The sequence below is a fragment of the Scyliorhinus torazame genome, chromosome 3 (genome assembly GCF_047496885.1).
Source record: "Scyliorhinus torazame isolate Kashiwa2021f chromosome 3, sScyTor2.1, whole genome shotgun sequence".
Lineage (NCBI taxonomy): Eukaryota > Metazoa > Chordata > Chondrichthyes > Carcharhiniformes > Scyliorhinidae > Scyliorhinus > Scyliorhinus torazame.
In genome coordinates this window covers 240,047,835-240,066,166 of record NC_092709.1, presented here as the reverse complement: position 1 = coordinate 240,066,166, position 18,332 = coordinate 240,047,835, and the positions used below count along the sequence as shown (strand labels likewise).

Sequence of the window (18,332 nt, the reverse complement as noted above, 5' to 3'; positions counted from 1 at the left end):
GATGTGCAAGGTAGGTGAATTGGCCACGCTAAATTGCCCCTTAATTGGGTACTCTAAATTTATTTTTAAAAAAGAAGGGGGAAAGGGAGGAAATCAGCAACCCATTTCACGCTGTTGAAGGTGGACTACAAAATTCTGTCCAAGATTATCGCCAATCGGGTCAAGTCTGCTCTGCAGTTGGTGATCCACCCTGACCAGACCTGCACTGTACCCAGCAGGAGGAACTCTGATAGGTAACATGGTGCTATGTACAGGACAGGGGCGAGAAGACCTGCCTCATCAGCAATTGGATCCAACAGCTCTACATAAACATCAGTAGCACAGTTTCAATCAACAGATCGAGAAGTATTTTGGCATAGGAGTGATGATTCCCGGCAGCAGAGGTACTCGGGTCAAGCTTCCCTGGTCATGGACGATGTTGCCATTTTCTGCTAGGATCCGCTGCCGATGTGCAGACATCTGTGACCAGTTTGAACTGGCCTCAAGAGTCAAGGTGAATCGTAGCAAGAGTGAGATCATGTTCTTTGGGAACTGGACTGACAGATCCTTTGACACTTTCACCGTCAGGTAGGTTGCCTTAAGGTGCTAGGGTTGGGGTGACTGAGGCATGTGCTAGAAACTGGAAGTTAACTATAGCTAAAGCTTGTGGAAGTGACATTCGCTCTCCACTGCAGTCAACCTGGTCGGGTGTGAGGTACTCCAGGTATTGATGTATGTGGAGGTCTTGCCCAGTCCTCACTCCTGCGCTGTGGCGATCACCAGAGCCATCTTCCACTTTGTCTGGAGGTCAAAAATGGACCATGTTCACAGGGACACAACATACTAACCTCTAGATAAAGGAGGAAAAAACATACCTAACATTGCCTTCATCCTGATGGCCACCTTTGTTCAGGCTGCATCAAGCTGTGCGTAGATCCTCGGAATGCAAACACCAAGTGTCACTATGTCCTGATGTTCTATCTATCTGTGATGTCATGAAGAATGTGTCTGGTCAGAATGCTCCAAGTTGTTGGACTATCTATCCCTCGTCAAAAGGTTAATGTCGGGAAACACCTTTGACCACAAGTCTATCAGGCAGTGGTCTGCATGTAACTTCCGAGAGACCCTGTGGGAACAAGAGATGGTGGATCCATCGGGTGGTTCCCTGAGCAGACTGTGAAAGGCATTTGGCAGAGTGCCTCATCACCAGAACTTGCAAAAAAGCATCAAGACATAGCTTGGCTGGTGGTAAGAAAAGTGCTCCTAGTCAGATACTTTCTACATGCCTGGAGTCTTGCCGAATAGTAAGAGAACAGGTAGGATAGGAGTAAAGGAGAAAGTAAGAGAGACTAAATCAGGTTTATTGCGCATGTATGCAAATACATGGAGTACGGTAAATAAGAATGGTAAAAAGAGGAATAGATGCCAATGTTGTAGCTGTACTGGAACAGCTTGGCTAGGGATACGGCAAGTTCTGGAACATAGGTATTCAGTACTATTGTCAGAATGTTGTCAGGACCCATAGCCTTGTCAGTCCAGTGCCTTGAGGCATTTCCTGATATTACATGGAGTGAATCAAATTGGCTGAAGACTGGCATCTGTGATGCTGGAGACCCCTAGAGGAGGCGGAGGTGGATCGTCCACTTGCCAATTCTGGCTGAAGATTGCTGCAAATGTTACAGCCTTATCTTTTGCATTAATGTACTGGGCTCCTCCATCATTGAAGATGGGGATATTTGTGGAGCCTCCTCCTCCAGTGAGTTGTTTATTTCTCCACACTATTCACAACTCAATGTGGCAGGACTACAGCTTAGATCTAATCCGTTGGTTGTGGAATCACTTAGCTCTATTACTTGCTGCTTGTGCTGTTTGGCACCCACACAGTCCTGCATTGCCGCTTGACATATTCCTGGTGTTTCGCCTGGATTGCCCTCCTACACTCTATCAATCCAGGGTTGACCCCCTGGCATGGTGGTAATGGTAGAGTAGGGGTGTGCCGGTCTAGGAGGTTGCAGATTGTGGCCGGGTACAATTTTGTTGCTGCTGATGGCCCACAGTGCCTTATGGATGCCAAGTCTCGAGTTGTTAGATCTGTTCAAAGTCTATCCCATTTATCAGTGGTAGTGCCACTCAACATGGAGGGTTTCCTCAATGTGAGGACGGGACTTTTGTCTTCACAAGGACTCTGTGGTGGTCACTCCTACCGATATTGTCATGAACAGGATCATCTGTGGCAAGCAGGTTGGTGAGAACAAGGTCAAAAAATAATAATAATAATCTATATTAGGGTCACAAGTAGGCTTACATTAACACTGCAATGAAGTTACTGTGAAAATTCCCTTGTCGCCACACACCGCCGTCTGTTCGGGTACACAGAGGGAGAATTCAGATGTCCAATTCACTAACAGCACATTTTTCGGGAATTGTGGGAGGAAACTGGAACACCCGGAGGAAACCCACTCAGACAGAGAGAGAACATGCAGACTCTGCACAAACAGTAACCCAAGCTGGGAATCGAACCCAGGTCCCTGACACTGAAGCAACAGTGCTAACCACTTTTCGTTTTTGGGGATAAATAGGGAGAAATAGTTCCCATTGGTGGAACGGTTGAGAACCAGGGGATACAAGGTGATCGGCAAAAGAAACAAAAACGCAGAATTGTGGCGAAGGTGTGTCTGCACCAATTCTCTAATTGAGAACTTACCGAGTTCCATTTCACCACCTTCAGCCCAAAACCCTGCACATTAAGTTGTTCCCTCTGAAGATATCACATGGACATGAAACCCTTTCTCTCTCCACAGATGCTGCTAGACTTGTTGAGTTTTCCCCGGATTTTTTGGTTTCTATTTCAGATTTCCAGCATCTGCAGTATTTTACTTTTGTTGGTTCCCTCACCACCTGCCACAGACCCAGTCTAGCAGCTAAGTCCTTTAGGACTCTGCCATCTCGCTCTGTGCTGGTGCTATCAAGCCACTCTTGGCGATCGACCTTGGAGTGCCCCAATCAGACCTTGCCACCCTCAGAGCTTCCTCCAAGTGGTGTTCAAAGTGGAGTACTGATTCACCAGCTGAGGGGGTGTTGGTGGAACATGGTTATCAGTAGGAGGTTTTGTCACCCATGTTTGACATAGTGCCATGGGACTTCATGGATTACAGAGTCAATGTTGAGGACTCCCAGGACCAATCCTTTCCAACTGTATTCCTGTGTTCCCACCTCTGCTGATGGTGGTGGTGTCTGGGACATTGTCTGTAAGGTATGATCCTGAGAGTATGACAATGTCAAGCTGCTGCTTGACTAGTCTGAGAGGCAGCTCTCCCATTTTGGCACAAGCCCCCAGATGTTACTAAGCAGGATTTTGCAGGGTCAAAAGGGCTGGGTTTGCCGTTGTCATGCCCGGTGTCTCAGTCGATGCCGGGTGGTTGATCTGGTTTTGTTCTATCCAGACCCCTCATGATTTTGAAAACATCCATCAAATCTCCTCTTAATCTTCTCTTCTCCAAAGAGAACACTTGCAACTTCTCATTTCTGTCCACGTTAATGACGTATCTAATACCTGAAACCATTTTTGTGAATCTTTTCTGCAGTCCTATTTAATGCCTTCACATCCTTCCTAAAGTATGATGTCCAGAATTGTATGCAATACTTCAGTTGTTGCCGAACCAGTTTTTATAGGGATTTATACAGCGTCATCATAATTTCCTTGCTCTTCTACTCTATACTCCTAGTTACAAAGCCTGGGATCCCTTATGCTTTCTCAACCTGCCCTACCAACCTTTGTTCACATAAATCCCAGGTCCTTTTGCTGTTGAATCCCTTTGGAATTGTACTCAATTTTACATTGCTTCTCTCCATCATGTCTATCAAAAAAAAAATCACCTCACATTTCTCTGCCATTAGTTTCATCTGCCACATGTCTACCTATTCGCCAAGCCTGTTTAAAATAGTCTTGACATTTATCACTATCCTCCTTATAGTGCACAATTCTTCCAAGTTTCTTGTCATGGAAATAGTGTCACTGGATCATTTATATTCACCCGAGAATGCAAACTGGGTTCTCAGTTTGGAATCTCTTCCCAATGATGGCTCCTCTAACACTAAAGCACTCCCTCTGTAATACACTGAAGTGTCAGAGTAGAATTAAAAATCTAATGATAACCATGAAACCACTGTCAGATTGTCTTAAAACCCATCTGGTTCACTGATGGCCTACATGTGACTCCAGACCCACAAGGCGATGGGGTTGACTGTTAACTGCCTCCACTAAAATGGCCTAGCAAGCCACTCAGTTCAAGGGCAATTAGGAATGAGCAACAAATTGCTGGTCTAGCCAGCGATCCCCACATCCCAAGAATGAATAAATTTTAAAAATATAGAATCTCCAACAATTAAAATCTTAAGTAACGAGACCCCACAAAGTAAAAGTAAATTTTCACTGGCAGAAAGGTTTTTTGTAGCAATTAAGATCGATCACATCAATTAAAATTTACTTACACTTGAATGGGTCAGCCCCAACATTTTCTGCAGTGTCCAATGATTATCTATTGCTAAGTACTGGAAATTAACATCCTTTCTGTGACCTTGGTGTCACATTTGATCTCGGAATGAGCTTCTGACCTCATATTTTTGCCAATACTAAGACCACCTATTTCCACCTCCATATCATTATTTGATTTTTCCCGTCTCAGCTCATCTGCAGCTGAAACATTCATCCATGCTTCTAGACTCGACAATTCCAATGCACTCTTGGTTGGTCTCCCACATTCCCATCCTCCATAAACTTATCGTCCCAAACACGTCTTAATTGCAGCAAAACCCTTACCCTCTCATGCCTATGCTTGCTGATCTACATTGCCCCCTGATCAACCAATGGCTTGATTTTACAATTCTCATCATGGTTTTCAAATCCTTCATGGCCTTACCCATCCCAATCTCCTCCAATCCCACAATTCTCCAAAATATCTATACTACTCTTAATTCTGACCTCTGATACAATCCCACTTATAATTGCCCGACCATTGATGTTGCGCCTTCAGCTGCCTCAGCCCTAAGATCTGGAATGCCTTCCCTATGTCTCTTCACCTCTCTACCTTGCTTTCCTCCAGTAAGAGATTTCTTAAAACCTATCTTTTTGACTAAGCTTTTGCTCATCTGACCTATTGTCCCTGCTTGGTGACATATTTTGTTTTATAATGTTCCTATGAAGCATCTTAGAACATTTTGTTATGTTAAAGCTACTGTAGGCATACAAGTAGTTGTTGTTTAATGCTGTGTCTCTTGATGAGATGCCAGTGGAAGATTGTGGAGGAGCAGACAAATCAGACAGCAACTTTCCATTTTCCACATTTACGTGTGCACATATAGACACTTCAAGTTGCTGTGTGATCTGCTGCTGAATAATAGTCAATGCCGTTAGCCTTACCATTCATTGTTCCTAGCGCAGAATCTGGGCCAGTCAGAGCAGGTTAGCAAATGGGAAGGAGGAGATTCAGGCTTTTGTGCCACGTGATAAATGCAAAAAGGCTATTCTAAAAGGCCAAGTAGAAATCAGTATTGGTTCCGGAGCCATGGAAACATATGTGCATCCAGTCTCCTGACCTTGACACTGAAGGAAGATGCAAGGCAGCCTTAAGGTAGAAAAGGGGTAAAGTTGTAAATGAAATAAAAGAACTCCAAAGTGCCTATAAAACATACCCATCTGTTCAAAGTAATTAAGAACCACCCAAGGCTAGATTGTGGACCACAGCGGTGATCATCTTTTCATCACTTTGCATCATCATTAAAGCTTCCATTTTATTCTTAAGTCTGTTCAATCCTTCCAAAGGTGTTTGAACACATTTACAATTATTCTTTTATATTTCAGAATATTGATCTGTGTTAAGCAATATCCTGACTATCAAAATGCACAAAACATTTTTAGAAAATAGAGATAGTCAAAGTTCAAAAACAAAAGTATTGAACAACTTTTAAAATGTTAGGTACCTTTGCTCTATTTCTAGAATTTGTTGCTGTATAAGACACGCATGTGTCACATTCTGCATATTTTTCCTTGAGCAGCATCTTTACAAGAACACATTCAAAGCTTGAGAAAATATGAACCACACATCACATTGTCCTATTAAGTAAAAGTATCATGTGGTAAAGTAAAAGTATAATAGTAAATATTAACCAGCAAGTGACAGGAAAAATTACAGATGCAACTTTATTTAAAAGCCACATGTTGATTTACACAACCTCCTTTGTGTTATTAAATTTCCCCATTGCTGGAAACAGAAGGATGTTAATCACAGATTAATAATACAATTGCAGTTCCTCAACTGACAAGACTGACACTTCTCACAGAAATGGCAAAAGGAGACAGGGAATAACATTTATAGGCTTGCTTTGCAGCACATATACTGAAATGGGAACAACGCAGATGATTAGGAAGTCAATTGTGCAAGGATGACATGCAAATTATAGTTTTGGTACAGGGTTAGAAAATTAGTGTCCCAAATTTGCAGAGGATACCAAAATTGAAGGCATAATGAATCACTCTGAAGAGCAAATTTGAAGAAAAAGGCAGCATATAGTAGGGTCAACCCCACCCCCTCCGAATTCAACAGTTTTGATTCTACCCTCCAATAAAGTATAATTTTGAATAGATTGGATTTAATTTGTTTATTGTCACGTGTACCGAGGTACAGTGAAAAGTATTGTTCTGCGTGCAGCTCAGACAGATCATTCCGCACATGAAAAGTACATAGTAGGGCAAAGAAAATACACAATGTAAATACATAGACACAGGCAGTGGGTGTAAATGCATAGACACATGCACAGGCATCTACTCGGTCGAGAAGGTGTGTGAAGAGATCAGGTCAGTCCATAAGAGGGTCATTTAAGAATCTGGAACAGCGAGGCAGAAGCTGTTTTTGAATCTGCTAGTGCGTGTTCTCAAGACTTTTGTATCTCCTGCCCAATGGAAGAAGTTGAAAGAGTGAGAGTAAGCCGGATGGGAGGGGTCTTTGATTATGTTGCCTGCTTTCCCAAGGCAGCGGGAGGTGTAGACAAAGTCAATGGATGGAAGACGGGTTTGTGTATTGGATTGGGCGGTGTTCACGACTCTCTGAAGTTTCTTACGGTCTTGGGCCGAGCAGTTGCTATACCAGGCTGTGATGCAGCCAGATAGGATGCTTACTATGGTGCATCTGTAAAAGTTGGTAAGAGTCACCATGGACATGACAAATTTCCTTAATTTTCTGAGGAAGTATAGGCTCTGTTCTGCTTTCTTGGTTGCAGTGCCGACATGGGTGGACCAGGACAATTGTTGTGATGTGCACATCTAGAAATGCACACCTAGAAATGTGAAGCTGTCAACTATCTCCACCTCGGCCCCGTTGATGCAGACAGGGGTGTGTACAATACTATGTGTCCTGCAATCAATGACTAGCTCTTTAGTTTTGCTGACATTGAGGGAAAGATTGTTGTCGTTGCATCACTCCACAAGGTTCTCGATCTCCCTCCTATATTCTGACTCATCATTGTGTCATCAGCAAACTTGTAGATGCGAGTTGGCGCTGAATGTTGCCACACAATCGTATATAGGGAGTATAGTGGGGGGCTAAGTACGCAGTCTTGTGGGCCCCCAGTATTGAGGGCTAACATGGAGGTGGTGTTTTTATTCATCCACACTGATTGTGGTCTATGGGTCAGAGAGTCGAGGATCCAGTTGCAGAGTAAGAAGCCAAGTCCTAGGTTTTGGAGCTTTGGTATGAGCTTGGCTGGGATTATGGTGTTGAAGGCGGAGCTGTAGTCAATAAATAGGAGTCGGATGTTGGAGTCCTCGTTGTTGAAATGCTCCAGGGATGAGTGTAGGGCCAGGGAGATGATATCTGCTGTGCACCGGTTGCGGCGGTATGCAAATTGCAGTGGTTCTAGGCATTCTCGAAATATGGAGTTGACGTGCCTCATGACTAACCTCTCGAAGCACTTCAATTCGATCGGTGTCAAGGTCACCGGATGATAGTCATTGAGGCACCTGCCTGGTTCTTCTTTGCACCGGTATGATGGTGGTCTTCTTGAAGCACGTGGGGACCTCGGAACGGAGTAGGGAGAGGGCGAAGATGTCTGCAAATACATCTGCCAGCTGATACGCGCAGGATCGGAGAGCACGGCCCGGGACCCCGTCTGTACCCCTTGCCTTCTGAGGGTTAACTTTCATTAAGGCTGATCTGACTTCGGAAGCTGTGACGATGGGTATGGGTGTGTCAGGGGCTGTCGACAGAGGTTTCATGGTTTCCTGCTCGAACCGTGCGTAGGTTGCAATGAGTTCATTGGGGAGGGGTGCGTTGCTGCCGGAGATTCTGCTTGGCTTCGCTTTGTAGCATGATGTGTTTATTTAAGCCTTGCCACAACCGACAGAGTCTGCAACGCTAGTCTGTGACTCTAGCTTGTTCTGATATCGTCTCTTGGCATCCCTGATGACTTTGCGAAGGTTGTGCCTGAATTTCTTATATAAGTCAGGTCGCCTGACTTGAATGCCTCGGACCTGGCCTTCAGTAGGGAGTGAATCTCCCGATTAAGCCATGGTTTCTGGTTGGGGAACGTACGTACTTCTTTCTTTGGCACGTAGTTGTCTACACATTTGCTGATAAAGCCTGAGAATGGTGGTGACATACTCGTTTACTTCTTAAATATAGACCAGTCCACTGACTCCAAGCAATCACTTATGAGCTCTTCTGTTGCCTTGGACTAGCACTGCACGACCTTCTTAACTGGATTCTCCCACTTTAGTTTCTGCTTGTATAGTGGGAGAAGGAGCACCATCTTATGGTCTGATATTCCGAAGTGCGGTCGTGGGATGGATTGGTAGGTGCCCTTGATTTTTATGTAGCAGTGGTCGAGTGTTGTCACTCCTAGTGGGGCAGGAGAGGTGTTGGTGGAATTTTGGCAGTACTCTCTTAAGGTTGGCCTTGTTGAAGTCCCTGGCCACGATGGACAAGGCTTCCGGCTGCTCGGTTTCATTATTATTTATAACGGTGTACAATTCATCCAGCATCTTCTTCACTTCTGCCTGGGGTGGGATGTAGACCGCTGTGACAATGGCTCAAGTGAACTCACATGGAAGGTACTTCACGGTCAGGTATGGGCGGTTGGTAGCTTCAGTCACCTACTTCAGTTGGACTAGCTGACATCTTCCATTCAGTTCAGTGGTAGATGGAAAATATTAAAGCCAATGAGGGGGAAGAACAGAATTTCACAAAAGATCTTTCACCGCTAGATCACACTGAAAATCAAGATACTAATACCACTAAAATTACTGCAATTTCAATAATAAAACCTAGCTAGGATTTTTACTTTGGACTTTCCGGACACAATGCGGGTGAAATTACTCTTGGGGCAATAATATAAATAAAACTGATAATAAATCAGCAGCTCATTTTACACTCATCTGATTTTCCCCTACTGTCATAGACTAAACTCACACCCAAATACTTTCAGTAATAAATTGTAGATTATAGGTACTACCCAGGTTTAGAATTTAAACACAAGTTGGGCTTGTCATAATATGCCTATGAACCTGATGTTCGTGTTCCTACAGGTTCAGAAAATCAACTATGGGCATTTTTCCAAACTGCAAAGTAGGAGGAATAAATGCCTACTGTTTTCCCAATAACTCCTACGTAGTGATAGTCAGATTGTGCCCAAACAATAGTTTACTTATTCTGCTTTGGCCAGTGCATAGGAAGCAATTGAGGCAATCTGGCACATTTTAAACGAATAAAAATAAATAAAAACATTTTGTGTATCTAGACACACCATCTGTAAAACTTGCTTGTATGTTTAAAAAAACTTTTCATTTGTGCAAGATTTCTTCAGCTAATGTCCACACAGTTGCCAAAATGGGTAAGCAGGATAAACTGTACATAAGATGGGAGCTGGTTACAGGAGCAGAATGGTACAATGGGGCAAAATAGAGTGGAGCCTGCAGGACTCAACATTGGTCCAATTGCTGATCAAGGGGCAAAATTTACCCAAGGCAATTCAGAATTCTGGCACCATGTGGAATATTTAGTGCTTCAAAAATAAATGTAGCCGTGGCAGAATGAACATGCAAATCCCACTACTCCTGTCAAGACAATATTAAATGCTAGATATGACTTGCCTATGTTGCCTGGCCAAATGTACGCCTTCTCTACATTAATTCAACATTGCAGAGTTATGTATTCAAGGAATTATATTTTCATCCGAAAATTTCTGCTCATTTCCACATTGTGACTGGCAAACTTCTGCACCGTGTGCTAATTTTCCTTTTCCTCATTAAATTCAAACATTGACCCCCACAAGCACCCCCCCGGCCTCAGTGAAATCTTATTTTTCTTACCAAAAGATTCCTCACTTTTATAATTCCAGTACATTGTGAAACTTTGGTTTTCAATTGTAATCCTCCAAATAAAATTGCATCTTGCTCTTGCATGTGTATTTGGCAAATGTCAAATTTAAGTTGAGAGATAGATGCATAAGTTACATAAGAATATACCCAACTTTACAGGAGGTTGCAATTCCTGACAAATTTGTATGAGCAGAAACAGTGTTCAGCCAAGAATTTAGTAATTAATTTTACTTTTGCATTTCTAGCATTTAATATCAAAAAGGTCAATATTGCACACAAAATGCAGATACTGCACAGGTCTTAACATAGCCTCCAAAGGTGCCTGTGGCTGGTTTTACTTCTATAAACTAAATAATAGCCTTTAATCTTCCCTAACTCAATCATGGCAGACAACTTAAACTGCCCCTCAGCATAAAGTGGGTGTATTCTCAGACAGTTCCACAGATCTTTCTATGTGCAGCTATGTTTTCTCAGTGGATTTTTCTTCTTCTGGTTCTGGATCAAATTCAAATATGTGGCAAAAGGAAATCAAATGTTTATTTGGTTAGCATATACTATGATGATAAGTGTAATTCCATGCAGCCAAAGGCAATGTCTAGTATTCTGTACACACAGGTAATGTGTGCTACATGTTGCTAAATTTTGGAAAAGGTACCTTTTTTATCAGCATTACCGAATTTATTTCGGTATTTTACATAAGGGAACACTGAAACAAGGACAGATTAAGTAATGACTGATGCTGATGGTTATTGGGAGCTTTAGAAGACTATACTGGAGTATGTACCCCTGTACCTCATGTATTTCTGTCAGGCATCCCCAAACTGTTTCTGTAAGCGTCCCCAGCAATATTGTATTTATGGGTAGGAATTACTTTAATGCATGCAATACATTAAATATGAAAAATGTTAAAAAGGTTTTTGTTATTTGTTAAAGTGATAAAAGAATCTCAACTCAAAAGGCTGAACTGCATAAAATGTTCACCTCTCTATAGTTTGATTAAATAGACAGTTAAGAATAAAGAAAATATTTAAAACCAGTAAGAAGAGGGTACAAATTTATGAATACTACTTTCATTTAAAGTACTTACATGATGCATGTAATGACTCTTAAAAAATTAAATCTTGGTCATTTGATAACTGTTGCTGTGGCACAAGCTAGAAGTGGCCTCGGTATTTAGAGAAATAAAATGGAACTCAAGCTAAAGGACTAAAATGTTGTAATTTCAGAGTAAAGCTCCAAGGTTACTTTTTGGAGTCTCTTTTCTGCCAATTAAGCTCTTCAGTACCAAGCATGAGCAACAGTTGAACAGACATTTTCAAACCACTAGTCACAGACAGCACACGTGGTGCCTTGACTATGTCCAGACAATGGCTGACTTAATGTAATTTAGGTCCAGATAAGAAAACTCAGTCTTCTCCCAAGTACACCTTTTTCCACTGCAATGATCAGTTATAAAATGTGTCTGATATTTATAAAAGTTATATTTTCATTTTAAGACTGCAATCATAGCACAAATGCTTGATTATAACAAGTTAAATGCTTGAAAACACATTAAGGTCATTAATGAAAACACCTTTTAGCTTTCATTACAGAAACTTAACCATTCTTTTTAAAACATTGTTTGCTATTCTCAGTTCACAAATGAGCCAGCTTTGTAATAGTCATATACAAGAAGAAACAAAATACACAACAAAGAAATCACATTACATAAGTTTGTTTCCTTATGTTAACTGGAATTTAGCTGACTTTTGTCGGTATCAGAAAGTGTTAACTTAAACAGGCTACAACACAAAGTGGACAAAGCCCCTATTAGTGGGCCACCTTACTGGTAGACCTTCCTGCTCTTGGGTCACTAGACTCAATAATTACCAGCGAGGCCCTGACACTGAGTAAAACCCTTGCTTTCATCTATTACAGATGATCTCTTGAAAGCCTCATTATAACATTTACTTGTACTAATTAACAGAGATCAGAGTCAATTAGCTTTTAACAAGCTGCCCATCACACCACATGGCACCCTTCTTTAAGCAATGTTCTACGGCAGCACCCTAGATAAATTGACATGAATGACACAAATAAAGTTACCTCAAATTATAGCTTCAAAGATCCGAGTAAAGCATGGAAAAATTCCAAACTACTAATTAGGTGTAACAGATACAAGTGCTGAAGAGAAGAAACAGTTTTTGAAGTACTGATCAACTTGGATAATAATCTTGAGCCAACTCTCCAAATTTATGACGACGATACAGCAATATTTCATCGTCAAATAAATATGAGAACATAAACTTGAATAATTCTTAAATTAGATAAAAAATGATTGGGAAGAATTGAGAGAATATCTACGTAAATAACACCGAGGAAGAAAATCCACACAAAATATGAATGCTATGCATCCAATTTAAAATGTAAAGTAAATGCTAATCTTAAATTTGGTATTTGCATTCTGGTCAAAGGGTGGGGGTGGGGGTGCTCAGCAATGTACAGAGCGGTTCTGTCTGCATTTGTCATTCAAAAAGGTCTGTTAGTTTCCAAATTCCACAAGTTGCATGCACAAATAGGAGCAATGGGATGTGAGAAAGAAGCAACCAAACTATCTTTCTTTTCTAATTAATGACTACAAAAGTTGCACCTAGTTGACACTGATATACTTTATTAACCTACATAACACTTCTGTAATAGGCACCCTGCATTGAAAACAGTTTATTTCAGAGCATTTTGTTTTTCACCACGAAAGGGGCATCTTCTTGCCTGTTCTTTGATAGTTTCTGAATTTTAAATTGTTCCAGAGTAGCATGGAGATGATTATACCAGATATTTCATATGCAGCTCCTGGACAGATGTATAAACAGTAAGTGATTCTTTAAATATACTTGGGTAATCCAAGCATATCTATACTGAAAATGAAATATTTAACATAATTAATTTTGATTCAGCAATCAGAAATGGGGCTAATGTTGATTCAAAACAAGCATGTGTTGAAAGAACACCAATCTCCATGGATTAAGATTTCTCTATCTCACATGTAAGAACTCTATAGATATTTTGCATGCAAGGGAAAACAGACCACACCAATATCTGTTACTTGGCTGGTCATTATTTTTCATGCTTTCCATTCCACAGGTTTTTCAGGAAGAAACCATTGTAGTTCTTGAGAGGGAGCAAACATGCATAAATACTTGAAATAGATGGTTATACAGAGTTGTGCTGATAAAGCCAGTGGGTTCAGATTTTGATGGTTCGAGCAAAGAGCTATCACGTACACAATAGAGAACAAATGGTTTCTTCTACAGGATTAACTTTGGTTTTTCTATACCCCATCCATTAATATGAACAAGTGGAGCAAATGAAAACAGGTTAGAGTGAAAAATAATATCTAATTTGTTTCTATATCTCATTTTTCGATAATCTTACCTAATATCCGAGAGGGTGAGGCAAGGACTTGTTACAACATCTCTGATAACAGCAACACAAAAAATTTCATTCCTGTGGGGAAGCAAATTATCTCTTGCTCACACTGTAATCAAAAGTGTGATCATCAGAAGAATTCACAGGATGATTGAGGAGTCAAAAACAGAAGGAATGAATAAAAACACACACCCCATTCTTCTGATACATTTCACTCTGCGGTATTTAAACTTTGTTTTGTCTTTTTTTTTTAAATATCACAAGGACCATCACCTAACAAAACAAAAAAAAATAAAAAAAATCAGCATTTGAAAGCCACTGACTGGATCTCCATTATTGTTAAGCAAGACTGACCAAGAGAGAACAGGCTGCTTTTTGGATATATCATCTCCAAAGAGAGATGAGTTTTGTACCTGAAGTAAACTGACCCAAGAGAATTAAATATACTCCTCCCCAGGCATATTTCCATTGCAATCATTTTGAAAATCTAAAACTCAAAAAAAAGTACGCAAACTAAACATTTATACTGCAATGTGTAGTCACTATACACATAGGATACCATGATTTTAGATATGAACTAGTGACAATGTTTTATAGGATGTGGAGATGCCGGCGTTGGACTGGGGTGAGCACAGTAAGAGGTCTTACAACACCAGGTTAAAGTCCAACAGGTTTGTTTCAAATCACTAGCTTTCAGAGCACTGCTCCTTCCTATTCACCTGAGGAAGGAGCAGTGCTCTGAAAGCTAGTGATTTGAAACAAACCTGTTGGACTTTACCTGGTGTTGTAATCCGTCTTACAATGTTTGATATGGAATTGTTTCTCATCCCCTTTCTGCTGAACTTTCTGGTTCAGCTAAAAAGTTCCAAATTCTGTTGTTTACAAGTATGGAGAATGGTTAATTGTGAAAAAAAGTAGCTTCGCAAGCAAACAAACAAGTAAATAGGTTGGCAGATTGATTTAAATTTAAATCAGGAAAATTGGAGGTGGCACATTCTGGGGAGGAATTAGGAGAACATATATTGTCATTGTTACCTTTTAGAAGTAGAAGAGCAGAGACAACAGAGATGTATCTTGAAGCATGGGACATGTTGATAAATCAGTACAAATCCAAAAAAAAGTCATCTTGGACGCAAAACATTAACTCTGTTTCTCTCTCTATAGGTGCTGCAGGACCTACAGAATTCTTTTTAGCATTTTCTGTTTTTATTTCAGATTACCGATATCTGCAGTATTTTATTTTTATAATACAAATTACAAATTATAATACAATTAAATCAATGTTAAATATTTTGCTCAATTTTAGGGACCTTACTTTTGGAAAAATATCAAGGCAAAATATCAAGGCCATGGAGAGAGTACAGAAGAGAATCATTAAAATGATGCCATGGATGAGAAGTTTCAATTATGAAGAACACGAGGAAAATTCAGGGGCTTCTAATTAGAGCCTCAGAAGTTTAAGTGGAAACAGACCATGGATGTTTACAGAAAAGAGGCCATTCATCCACTCAGGTCAGTGGCAGCTTTTTGAGAAGAGCAATTCAAAACGAATTCCACTTCTCTCTTCGGTCTCCATGGACCTTTGCCACCTCCTTCATTCTACAATTCTTAAGAGCCATTGCTCATCATAATTATGGTATTTAACTTTTATCAACCTGATCAAACTAAGCTATATGCTCTTCGATGGCTTTAATGCTCTTTCTAAATCAGGTTATCCAAATTGCAGAGAGTACCCTTGCTGTGGCATAACCGCTTGTTCATATAAATTCATTACTTTCTCATTCAAGGATCTATGTCCAAAATTCTAAAATCCAAAATGCCATTGGCTTTAAAAAAAGTTATCTACCTGCACTTGCACTTTTTGGGAAATTATGGGTTAGAAATTGGATCACAACAGCACCTACCAAACCTGTAACTACCACATGGAAGATCAAGAGCAGCAGATGCTTAGGACACCACCAGCTGCAAGTTCCACTCCCAGCCATACACCTATAATCACCTTTACTTCAGTGTTGCTGGATCAAAATCCTGGAACTCCTTCCCACCTACACCATATGGACTGCAGCAGTTCAAGAAGGTAGCTAGCCACCAGCTTCTAAAGGGCAATTAGGGATAGGCAATAAAAAAAATGTTGGTTTAGCTAGCGACATCCACATCCAATAAATTGATTTTTAAAAAGTGATACTCTTGCTAGGAGATGTTTTTTTTTTTTTAACCAGCAAAATGACAAAGACAGTTTAACTTCCAGATATGGCACTTGCGTTTATTTAATACAAGTCTGCATGCAGAATGACTCAAATAGTGAACGGAAAGTATGAAGCTTTCATGCTATTCTGATCACAGCCCAAATTTTGCATGCAGGCCATTCTATGAAGGATGTTCAAACATGTGGAGGCCAATAAAAGTAAGCCTCTTGCATGTTCAGGTAGGTGTGAGGTCGCCATCTCTGTAGGTTCCAGAGCAACGATGGGTGTGTATCAAAGACCTCAAGTGTCATTGTGGCTGTGTTTTTCACCCCTCACGAACTGATCCTCAGCTAAATTATGCAGCACATTAAGGAACACAAGAAAATTCAATACTCATGATTTTGTATGGTAAGATTTAATGTCATCAGAAAGTGTCTTGGAAGATTGGGGCTAAATAGGACAATTGGCGCCAGCTAGATAATGCATTAAACCTCAACTTGTTTCATGAAGTCAAGCTTGTCAAAGAAAGTATATTTAGATTTCAGCCTTAGCTTAGTGGTAACAAGCTCATCTCTCGGTCAGGTTTCAAGTCCCACCCTAGAGTCTTGACCACTTAATCCAGTTGACATCTCAGTGTAAACGCAGGAGAAGTGCTGTCCTGTTGAAGGTGCCATCTTTCAGATACATTTAACTAAGATCTCCTTTCAACCCCCTCAGCTGGCCATACGAAATGCCACAGCACGATGACACGAAGAGTCGAGGAACTCTCCCAATATCCTGACCAACGTTGATTCATGAATCGACAACAATAAAATTGCTAATCTGGTCATTTACCTCAATGCTGTTTATGTGTGCAAATTAGCTGCAACGTTACAATTACAATAGTAACTGCGCTTCAGAAGTATTTAATAGCTTCGAAAGTGCATTAGGATATATCTAAATCATTAAAATTTGGTTTGTCATTCTTTAATCAATTTGAATGGGAAGAGGCAACAGGCAGGAAAATAAAAGCAAATTTCTGCGGATGCTGGAATCTAAATAAAAGCAGAAAATATTGGACAACTTCAGCAGGTCTCAGCATCTGTGGAGAGAAGGGAGCTAAAGTTGAGAGTCTGGATGACCCTTTGTCAAAGCTGGTCATTCCAGACTCAAAATGTTACCTCCCTTCTCACTTCACAGATGCGGTCAGATCTGCTGAGGCGGGAAAACAATTTGGCAATTGGTATTATGATGTGTAATCCATCAGTTGAGAGAAGGACAAAATAAAGACATATGGGACTGAAATTGAATTTGCCCTCATCTCTCCACTCCATGAATTGCTAAAAAAAAATCAGGGGGAATCTACCCATGATTCTGATGGCTACCCTGCAGCAATTTAACGCTGGGAGCAAGATTAAATTTTTAAGGCAAGAATTCTTTGCCGATCTCCAGAAGGTTCCACCTTACAGAGCTGATGGCCAACCTCTTGCCGGAAGCCACTCCTATCTCCGTAATATTTCAAACAGGTTGGGGGTGGGCCTTTAGGTGGTGGGAAGAACACCTACTGGATATTACATGCCCAGTCTTCAAACCTGCTGGCCATGGAGCATAAAAGTCTCACCCATGGTCTATATATTAGTACCCCTAAGCATGGTTGAATGCAGGTTGAACACCCAACAAGCTACTATGAAAGTTGCTGCCCACAAATACTATTTTGGTAATGGTTTCTGACATAATTTACGATAACTGTAACTTCACCATCTCACTCACATGAGCCATTTCTAAGAAATATATCTCTTTCTTCAGTCAAGAAAATAAATTGATTTTACACACGTTTTGCCCCACTAATCACCAAAAACACTTTGGGTGGAATTCTCCCAATTCGAGACAAAGTGCCAGGGTGGGAACGTGGAGTGCTTCCCGATGCAACAGCTGTTGGAAAATCATGCCAAATCGACACAGGCAATCACCTAAGGTTGGAATTGAACCCGTGTCCCTGTGAGACAGCTCCATTGTGTCATCATGCTGCCCATATCAGCAATCCTGAATATTGAACTGGAGCCCTGTCTGGTGCAGGGGCGAATGCCCTGCCTCGCTGATTGCTCGAGGGTGAATCCTCCAGAGTTGGAGACTGGTGATACCACCTAGCGCCTCAGCGTGACTAGGTGACTTAATGGTGTTTCTGCACCACGAAAAGGTTAAATACACCATGAGAGGGTCAATTGAAGGTTTGTACTGTAGATGGCAACCCTCATATTGCATTCTAAGGAATTGGTCACTGTTAGCTATTGGGAGGTGGGGGGTTTACTAGTTCATTATTCTTATTGTTTGGTTTACTATTGTTTGTAATTTTTGGGTATAAAATGAAAAAAGGTTAATAAAAATCTTTTCATCAAAGCAACCAGAGAGAAGGT

The 18,332-nt window shown here is 40.9% G+C and overlaps 1 protein-coding gene and 1 long non-coding RNA gene across 5 annotated transcripts in view; one reads left to right on the top strand and one right to left on the bottom strand.

Annotated features, from left to right (window-relative positions):
- The window catches only part of arl15b (ADP-ribosylation factor-like 15b), a 385,274-nt gene that overhangs the window by 126,136 nt on the left and 240,806 nt on the right, over nucleotides 1–18,332 (bottom strand). The window lies entirely within an intron of this gene.
- Nucleotides 1,081–16,759, top strand: LOC140409025 (uncharacterized). The gene is made up of 3 exons (XR_011940263.1): nucleotides 1,081–1,295; nucleotides 15,060–15,265; nucleotides 16,657–16,759. It is a non-coding gene; the product is annotated as an uncharacterized lncRNA (long non-coding RNA).